Source organism: Rhinolophus ferrumequinum, chromosome 9, assembly GCF_004115265.2.
Source record: "Rhinolophus ferrumequinum isolate MPI-CBG mRhiFer1 chromosome 9, mRhiFer1_v1.p, whole genome shotgun sequence".
Classification (NCBI taxonomy): domain Eukaryota; kingdom Metazoa; phylum Chordata; class Mammalia; order Chiroptera; family Rhinolophidae; genus Rhinolophus; species Rhinolophus ferrumequinum.
In genome coordinates, this window is record NC_046292.1 from 59,872,514 (window position 1) to 59,883,566 (window position 11,053).

General features: G+C 34.6%; 1 pseudogene; it reads right to left on the reverse strand.

The window, feature by feature from the left end:
- Positions 1-2,885: 2,885 nt before the first annotated feature.
- On the reverse strand, positions 2,886-3,393 carry LOC117027097 (ubiquitin-conjugating enzyme E2 variant 1-like; annotated as a pseudogene).
- Positions 3,394-11,053: the final 7,660 nt, after the last annotated feature.

Consider the following 11,053-nt stretch of genomic DNA (forward strand, 5'->3'; position numbering starts at 1 on the left):
CCACAACCCCTCGTATGCTGTGGCCCTCAGGGGTTTGCACTGCTGTTCCATCTTCCTGGAATCTTCTTCATCCAAATAACTTCTTGGATAATTCTTGATTCTTGATTCTTGAATAATTCTTGATTCTCCTTTGCTCATATAACATCTTCTTTATGAACAAAGTATTTAAAATTGCAACCCATGCTTACACTTGTTCTTTTCTTCCAAAGCATATATCACCCTCTAACATTGCTTGTAATTTTTATTCATTTATTTATTTTGTCTATGGTTAAGTGCTTATCTCATCCACTAGAATTGAATAAATTGTCTATACTACATGTTGCCACTTCACTTCAGTTCTTTTGTCATATTTGTTATTATGTAATACTATAATTATTTGGTAGAATTTAACCTGCCCAATAAACTAATCACTGCAAAGGCAACATCATGGATTTTTTGTAATCTCATGCAAATAATCAGGACCTATTACATTTTTAATAGCATCTTACTATAAATGCATTTTTTCATTTTTAAATGAATTCATCATTAAAAGTTGAATATGATGTCAGACTTAGCATGATGTATTAAAAAGCAAGGCTTAAAGATGGAAAGTACCTTTCGTTGAATAAACACATAGAAATCCTTGTTTTGAATAAACATGTGCCTGGAATGATTATTTACTTATTTGTGTGTTGTTGTTGTTTTCCCTCCTGATACCAAACACATGGTGTCTTTTCCAACTTCACTTCCCCAACTCTCCAATTATCTGACACAATCTAAGTTCCTTAGGGTTCAATTCAGTTCTAACACTAACTACCTGGAGTTAGCGTGACTCCACAGGATTAGGGTTCAGTCCTACAAGATTGCCCTCACTTCCAATGCCAATAGCAAGTATCTGGTCACCAGTACTTCTAACTGACCAGTTATAAATCGAGGTCCCCACAGTCCCCCTTGAAAATTTGTTAGAATGATTCACAGAACTCAGGAAGACACTTTTCCTTTTGTTTACCCGTTTATCATAAAGTTACCAAAAAAACAGCCAGATGAAGATTTCCATAGGGCCACAGTTTCAATGGGATTCCCAGAGAAGGAGCTTCCTTTTCCAGGGAGTTCAGGAGTGCCATCCTCCTGGCACATGAAAGTGTTAGCCAATCTGGGAGCTCCCAAACCCTATCATTTAGAGATTTTTATGAAGATTTCATTACATCTGCATACCCGATTACATCATTGACCGTTGGTGACTGACTAATCTCCTCTCCCTCTTCCCTCCCAGGAGATGGAAGGTGGGGCTAAAAGTTCCAAACTTTTAATCAAAGCTTGGTCTTTCTGGGATGATCCTCCATTCTGAAGATACCTAGGGATCCGCAAAGAGTCACCTCATTAAAACAAAAAGACACTCCTATCATCCTTATTACTCAGAAAACTGTAACGGTTTTAGGAGCTATGTGTCAGTAACCGAGGACAAGGACCAAATATCTTATTATACCATAGTATGTGTGTCTGTCTGTCTGTCTGTATGTATGTATTAAACCACAACAAATTGTTTTTATTTCACTATGCATCCACATTTTCAGTATTTAGTGGTCCTTATCAGGAAAGTAGAAAAATGCAATTTGCCAGGAAGTCAAGCCTTTCGATTTGGGGGATATGCCGTGCACACAGCTTTTTCTTAATCACTGCTGAAAATGAGAAAACCAGTAGCACCAAACCAAAGCATACACTGAATTTGAGGTTCTTTTAATTCCAGTTGACGGATGCAAAACCAGACCCAAATTTCAAGGATTTCAAGGATGACCAAATGAGAGATCTGTTGTTTAAAACTTAATATTTCAGAAGACCTTGACACTTAAAACTTCTTCAATTTTCAAAAGCAAAGGTAATTACAGGAAAATAAAAAATTCATTCAGAGGAACTGTTTGTGCTCACAAGTTTCTTCATGTGGCTTTTCCTCAAGTTTAAGCACAAATGACTTTGAGAGCTGGCCCCTCTGAGTAACCCTGGTGACTATTCTTTTCACTATATCAAAACCTGAGTTAAAAAAAAAAAAAAAATGTATGAGCTAATGACGACAGCAGACAATGGTTAAAACTAACACTTAATATTCATTTTTTAGGTGGATGGAGAGTAATTAAATATGGTTCCAAAAGCAAATGAGGGAAGTCAGAGACTCTTTCCTACCTTACTTGATGACCTCTGGTTAAAGTGATGATGTGTCACAGAATGTGTTGGAAGTAACAGTGTAGAAAGAAACGTTTTTGCTGCTTTCTTCCATAAAGGTTGGGGAAAAGCCCTGAATTCCTTACCAAAGGCCAATTATTTCAAAGTGGATTAGGGGGGTACAGTCTATGCTTAGGCCAAGGGTGGTAGTAGGAGAGAGGGGGCAGAGGACAATATCTTGGAAGGTGGCTGTAGTTTAAAACTTAAAAAAAAGGAAAAGGAAACCAAAGGTAGAGTAAAGCACTCCCATACATCCAACAGTAGTCTCACAGGTTGTGACCTGACACCTTCATCTCTAAAAGCCACCCCAAGGTGGAGGACTGTAGCAGTGAAGGAGACAGACAGAGAGGCAGGGAGGCAGGGGGAGGTGATGGGAGAGAAAGCAGAGACCCCAGGCCATATAATCAGCAGGAAGGTGATTATGCAGTGTGTCTTTTCACATTTGAGTAAGATATACCTCTCCAGTTATGATTTAAAAAAAAAAAAGATTTAAATATATTTTCTTGATCCTAGAAGTCCAACTAAATGGACAGTGATTACACTAGACAGAGTTATTTGTTATAGAACAACTTATATATTTCAAATGGACAAAACAGTGGTATCATTCCTGGTATTTTAAAATAAATTGCTTTGAATGGCAGTTTCTTTCGCAGTGCCTTAAGGTCTATAAGACACATCCAGAGAATTTACTACTGTGGAAAATGAAGACTGCTTAAATCAAATATAGGGGGAAGGGAGGATCTTTTTTTTTTTCTTTCTTTCTGTTTTATCCCCCCGTAGTAATTGCTATACCACGGTCCTTCAGGTGGCTGAGAGTATTTCATATTTTCTTCCCACACTATTAGATGCTAAAGCTCTGGTAGGACAACTTTGATGCTGTATGAATTCTGCCATTTGTTAGCACTGATTGGGCTCTTGATTTCACCACTTCATTAGAAGTATCAACTCCATTCATATTACTTATTTTTATAAATCTCACAAGGGAGTGCTTCTGAGTATTTAGGTCCACATTCGATTTAAGGCTGCATATTCACTTTTCACAATTTTTTCTTGGAGAACCAATTTGCATCCTGTACATCATGTGTCATGCCTGTCATCTTCTAGATCCCAACTGATCTTGCCATCTCCTATTATTTTCTGGCCTTTAAGTTCTTCCAACATGAGGGATTCTATTTCCAAGCCCACAGAGGCTGCCATCTAGAGCCATTGTTCTCAAAGGCCGGCCTGTCTATTTGTTTTTAACGTATGAACTGAATAATGAGTGTGTGACCACCAAAAGCACTTAGTTTAACCTATTCCTCAAGTGAAATGGTACTCCTAAGATTAGCCATGTCACAGATAGATGCCACTGGTCACAAAGGGAACATAACTGATGTGCACTGTTAGCATAAGAGGTGTTATTTATTTTTAATTCTCCTAAAGGAAAATGGCATGAGAGTCAAGTACTGGATAAACATTGGCTCTGGAATCAGATAAACTTTGCCTCAAGCCATGTTTTCCCATATTGCATCACTTATAATCTAAATATGTGACGTATCATCTTCACTTTTCTTACTTACAAGTTAAAATCCAGGTTGCATAAGCTTCACAGGAGTCTACTGCTTAAAAATATAACTGCACAATCATACTGCATTGGGTTGGAGTCATGACAGTAAATGAAGTTGGAAAATTAAAGTAATGGCAAAGTTTGGGAAGGGAACTCAGGTGAGAATAAATGCTTTTGATTTTCTGCTACATAAGATTATAGACATCGATTGGCTATAGTTGATTACAGTGGCTGATTGCTAGTAGTCCCTAATGGAAGCTTTAAGGGCATCCTAGACATAACATAAACAAGAGACAACTGTGGCAAAATGAGAAGTTCTTAAATAAATATTTAAAATCTCTATTTATGCTTGACCCTATAGACATACCTCAGAGCTACTCCTTAACAAATAGGGGTTCTGTGATTTGATTCTCCATAGAACTTCATGTTGTACATTGCAAAATGCATCTTCGGAATTAAAGTTCTTGTAGACAAGATAAAAGGAATCTTCCTTCTTTTAGTAACCACTATTCTCTTCTATTGCCCACAATAATTAATTATTTTTCTACTTGATAGAAGCTAAAAGTCAAGGTCACATCAGAGCCAGTCTTTGTTAAGGCTGCATATCCTTGTTCCAGCCTCCAGCTGTTTGACACAAAGTGTGAAATTCAATAAAAAAACAATTTAGGAAAAAAAATACATTTTTTTGCCAAGTTTCCACATTATATCTCAATAACCTAGTCAAGAAAATATCAAGCAACATATAGTCATCTTCAGAAGTGAAAATTTTCAAGTATCATTTTACCACCCTTTAATAAAAATAGGCCTTGTATAGATTTTTCTCTTCCTATAACAGAAGAGATTTTGTACTTTCTTCTGGAAGTTTCAGAGAATGATTATTTTCCCATGAAATGAGTCATTAAAAGGCACATAGCCATAGTTAATTACCTAAGTGTCAACATTAGACTGAATATGATGAGGTATTTTATCAAGTTTTTCTGAAGATTATTTATAGCCATAGGAAAAGAACATGAACACTGCTAAGTATATTGTGAAGATGAGGAAACCTGAGTTCTTTCTAGTAAAACAGAGAACCTTCATTTTATTAAATTTATTGCACTTAAAATTTCCTAATACATCACTTTTGAAATCCCCATTGAAAATTCTGTATGGTCAATATTAAATGTTCACACATTCAGATGAATACTAACATTATTTTCTCATTACAATTAAAGTCTTTTTTCCAAAAGAAATGATACAAACTCACGTTCCCCAATAAAATTTATTGTAGTGGGGACGTAACTGTGGTAAGTAATATCCTGTATATCTTAAATTGCCTGTGATGCCACATTTTCCAGATTCCCTGGAAATTAAAATAAGTACATTTTCCTATATATACATTGACTTTTGGCCCAAGATAACAATGTTTTAGTTCATTTATATTTCTTTCATATCCTGTGACCTTGATTTCAACATGGATCTCTCACTCACAGTTTTCCACCCCATGTAGCCATGCTCTAAATTTAAAGCCTGAATTCTGAGATTATAATCAAGAATAAGAGTTAAACAATAGTTTCCACTTGGAGAGGGTAAAATAAGAGCGGGAATTCTGGGTCAGATCTCCCTTCCTTCATTCCTTCCTTCGTTCCTTCCTTCGTTCCTTCCTTCCTTCCTTCTTTCCTTCCTTCCTTCCTTCCCTCTCTCTCTCCCTCTCTTCAACCTTCCTTCCTCTCTCTCTCTCTCGCTTTTTTTTTTAATTGCAGTGCAAACATTCTAAAGGTAAAGCCCCATGAATCATCACAAAATGAAACTACCATACAAGCAGGATCAAGAAATACAACATAACCTGTGCCTAAGATCACTTGTTACCCTTCCCAGTCACTGTCTCACAGTCCTCTTGACAAAAGGTAACCAGTATTATTTTGTAATGCCACAGAATAGTTTTGAACTTTATATAAATGGAATTGCACGGTGTGTGTGTGTGTGTGTGTGTGTGTGTGTGTGTGTGTGTGTGTTTAAAGACTTAATTTTTTTAGAGTAGTTTTAGATTCATAGCAAAATTAAAAGGAAGGTACAGAGATTTCCCATATTCTCCCGGACCCTACACATGCATAGCCTTCCCCACTCAACATCATCCTTCAGAGTCACATGTTTATTGCAATTGATGAACCAATATCAACACATCATTGTCACCTAAAGTCCATAGTTTATACTGCAGTTCATTCTAGGTGTTGTCCATTCTATGGGCATCAACAAATGTCTAACGATTATGTATCTACCATTATAGTATCACAGAATATTTCACTGCCCTAAAAATCTTCCCTGTTCCACCCGTTCATCCTTCCCTAACTTCCTACCACCACCAACCTTGGCAACCCCTGGTCTTTTTATTTACTGTTTTCCTCAGTTTTGCCTTTTCCAGAATATCATACAATTGGAATTATATGGTATGTAGCCTTTTGAGATTGGCTTCTTTTACTTATTAATATGCATTTGTTTCTTCCATGTTTTTCCATGGCTTGTTAACTCATTTATTTTGAGTGCTGAATAATGTTTCATTGTCTGAACATAATACAGTTTATTTTCCCTTCACCTACTGAAGGAAATGTTAGTTTCTTCCAAGTATAGACAATTATAAATAAAACAGCTATAAACACCCATTTTCAGTTATTGTATTGACATAGGTTTTCAACTCCTTTGGGTAAATAGCAGAGTATGATTACTGAATTGTATGGTAAAAGTATGTTTAGTTTGGTAAGAAATCTGCCAAACTGTCTTCCAAAGTGGCTGTACCACGAGTTCCTGTTGCTCCACGTCTTCACCAGCATTTGACGTAAAGTGTTCTGGATTTTGATGATTCTAATAGATATGTAGTGGTATCTCAGTGGTTTTAATTTGCATTTCCTTGATGACGTATGATGTGGAGCATCTTTTCATATGCTTATTTGCCATTTGTATATTTTTTTTGGTGAGGTGTCTGTTAAGGTCTTTGGTGAATTTCTGAATTGAGTTTTCTTAATATTAAGTCCTTTATATTTTTTTGGGTAACAGACCTTTACCAGATGTGTCGTTTGCAAATATTTTCTCCCAATCTGTGGCTTGTCTCCATATTATTTTGATGTCATCTTTTGTGAACAGAGTTTTTAATTTTAATGAAGTCCAGCTTATCAATTTTTTCTTTTATGAACCGTGGCTTTAGTAATGTAAATAAGTCATCTCCACAGTCAAGGCCATTTAGGTTTTCTCCTTTATTATATTCTAGGAGTTTTAAAGTTTCGCATTTTGCATTTATCTCTATTATCTATTGATATAAAGTCTATTTCTGGATTTTTTTTTGGACATTTGTATGTTCAGTTGTTCCAGAACCATTTGTTGAGAAGTCTATCTTTGCTTCATTGTATTGCCTCTGCTCCTTTGTCCAAGACTATATTTATGTGGTTCTATTTCTAAGCTCTCTATTCATTAGATTTATCTGTCTGTTCTTTCATTAATACCGTACTGTCTGAATTACTGTAGCTTTATAGTAAGTCTTGAAGTTGAGTAGTGTCAGTCCTCCAACTTTATTGTTCTCCTTCCATATTGTCTGAATTACTGTAGCTTTATTATAAGTCCTGAAGTTGAGTAGTGTCAGTCCTCCAACTTTATTGTTCTCCTTCTGAGTCTTTTGCCTCTTCATTTAAACTTTAGAATCAGTTTGTCAGTATCCACAAAATAACTTGCTAGTACTTTGATTGGGATTTCATTGATTCATAAATAAACTTGGGAAGAAATGACACTGACAATATTGAGTTTTTTCACACATAAACATGGATGTGCCTCCATTAATATAGTTTTCTTATTTTGTTGATCAGAGTTTTGTGGTTTTCCTCATACACATCTTATGCATATTTTGTTAAATTTATACCTAGGTATTTTATTTTTAGGTGGTGTTAATGTAAATTTTATTCATTTTAAATCTCAAATTCCACTCTTTTTTTGATGGTATGTAGAAAAACAACTGACTTTTTTTTTTTTTAATTTTTTAATTTATTGGGGTGACAATTGTTAGTAAAATTACATAGATTTCAGGTGTGCAATTCTGTATCACATCATCCATAAATCACACTGTGTGTTCACCACCCAGAGTCACCTCCCCTTCCATCACCATACATTTGATCCCCCTCACTCTCATCCCCCACCCCCCAACCCCTTTACCTTCTGGTAACCACCAAATTACATTCCCCAGATTAATTTTCAAACCCCGTGGTCATCCTGTGGTCACCGACTGCCCTCCAATCCCCTCACCCTCCCCCCCACCCCCCACCCCTCCCGCCCATCTAGCAACCCTCAGTTTTTCCTCATTGTCTCCAAAACTGTTTCTGATTAGTTCATTCACTTATTCTTTTCTTTAGAATCCGCAAATAAGTGAGATCATATGGTACTTATCTTTCTCTGTCTGACTTATTTCACTTAACTGACTCTTATATATTATGTTATATCCTGTAACAATGTTGCAATCCCGTTTTAGTTCTAGGAAATTTTTTATTTTTTTATTTTTGCAATTCTTTCAGATTTTCTACATAGATGACCATTTCATCTGTGAAATAAGACAGTTTTATTTCTTTCTCTCCAATCTATATACCTTTTATTTCCTTGTCTTCTCTAATTACATTAAATAGGAATTTTTAGCATGATGTTGAAAAGGGATGGTAAGAGGGAACATCTTTGACTTGTTCCTGATTGTAGTGGAAAAGCTTCTCACCATTGGTATGATGTTAACTCTAGGATTTTTTTTGTAGATATTCTTTATCAAGTTGAGGAAGTTCCCTCTATTCTTAGTTTACTGAGAGTTTTTATTATGAACGGGTAAATGATGTTACCAAGTGCTTTTTCTTCACCTATTGATCAGATCATGTGATTTTTCCTTTTTAGCCTATTGAGTTGATAGATTACATTAATTGATTTTTCAAATATTAAACCAGCATTGCATACCTGAGACAATTCCCGTTTGGTTGTCGGATAAAATTCTCTTTACACATTGTTGGATTTGATTGCTAATACTTTTTTGAGAATTTTTGCATCAATATTCATGAGAAATATCAGTCTGTAATTTCTTTTTTGTAATGCTTTTGCCTGGTTTTGGTACTAGGTCGATGCTGACCTTATAGAATGAGTTAGATAGCATTTCCTCTGCTCCTTATCCTACAAAAATAGGAATTTTTTCCTTTCTGCAAGAAATAATAGAGAATTGGTATACTTTCTTGTTTCAATGTATGGTAGAATTCACAAGTGAACACATCTGTGCTAGGTCCTTTCTGTTTGGGAAGGTTATCAATTATTGATACAATTCTTTTAATAGATATAGTCCTATTCAGATCACCTATTTCTTCTTGTGTGAGTTTTGACAGATTGTATATTTTAGGAATTTGTCAATTTCATCCAGGTTATTAAATATGCAGGCATAGATTTGTTCATAGTATTTCTTCATTACCTTTTTAATTTCCATGAGATCTGTTGTGATATCTCCTATTTCATTTCTGATATTGGTAATTTGTAAATTCTCTTTTCTTTTTAGACTAGCTAGAGGATAATTGATTCTATTGATCTTTTCAGAGAACCAGCTTTTGGTTTCACTTTTTAAATTTTTTTTATTGATTTCTTATTCTCAATTTTATTGATTTCTGCTCTTTTTGTATTATTTATTTTCTTATTTATTTCTGGTTTAATATGCTCTCCTTTTTCTAGTTTCATGAACTAGACACTTAGATTATCGATTTTAGATCTTTTTTTACTTTTTAATATATGCATTTAATGCCATAAATTTCCCTTTAAGCACTGCTTTTGCTACATCACACAAATTTTGATAAATTCTATTTTCATTTTAATTTAGTTCAAAATATTTTTAAATTTCTCTACACACAGCAGCTTTATAAAATATGAAGATTGAATCCCGTAATTGACCTTCTTTAAACTTTTCAATAATTTTTCATTACTCCAAAGATAAAGTTCAAATTTCTTATCATGACCTGCAAGACATATGATCTGATCTACTTCAAACAGTTCTTGGTGAAGTTCTTTATGCAAAATATACTGATGGTAATTATAGCGCACAACATAAAACCAAACTAGAGATCCTCATTCTTCATGTATTCATCCACATAATACATACTGTATGCCAAACATATTCTAGGTAGTTTCACATATATTTTCTCATTTAATTTCCACAAAAAATATTGGAAATATGTTATCTTCTTTTATTTTTACATTTAAGAAAAATGAGACTCAGAGAGACTAAGAAACTCATTCAAAGTCTAACAACTTTGAAATAATGGAGGCAGAAATAAAATTTGCAAATTATTCTAAAAATCCCATTTTCCTTTTATTTCCAAAGATCTCTTAGATGTAGTGTAATTACAAATGATAATGTAAGAAGATTGAAGAGAATCAGAAATTATCACAACTCTTAGGTTTTCCTTAAGATTACCTTTCCCATGATAAATTATACCTTCCTTAAGCATTTCAGTCAGAGATTACACAACCAGCAAATCTACATTTGTCATTAAAATGTTACCATTTTATACACATTTATTTGACAATAATGTACTCTCAATGGGTATTCTGCATTCTTATATAATACTATTATCACTGTGCAAATATGCACATAGGTCCATGCTCATGGATACTCAGAACTAGGTTTCTCTACCTCTAGTAGGCCTCATTATTCCCACTATTGAAAAATAAAAGCATTTGCTGGGTATATAACTACCCACTAAGAAATATATTTTCTAGCCTCCCTTGTAGCTTCTGGGGACATGTCATTGAATTCTCACTCATGATATGTGAGCATGGTAATACCTTCGACTTCCTTTAGACTTGCTTAAAAGTAAATTAATTACCCTGGATTTATTTTCCCTTCTTCCCACCAATCATCATATGGATACTGCAGCAAACTAGGTTTAACCATGTAGACAAAAATCAACACAGTAGGGAATCATAAAGAAATAAAGAGTTTGCCTAGGCCACGACATGACAATATTTAACAGGACTTGTTCTACAAGCCTGTATAGACCAGAGAGTGCCTGAAAAGGAGGTAAACTTCTATTTCATTTTCTTTGTTAAAGTAACTTAAACTTTACCTTACCATATTTCCCAAACGTCAAATTCAGGGCTATCTCATTAGTCTCAAGGAATCTCTATCATCTATAATGAATTTGTTCACAAATTGTTTTCTGTAATCATACTTCTCTAACCATACATATTTTAATAGAATATGTTCTTCATATGATGGTTCTTTCTCACAAGCAAGTGCTTCATATACATACATGCTGATTCATTTCTTTCATATTTATAGAT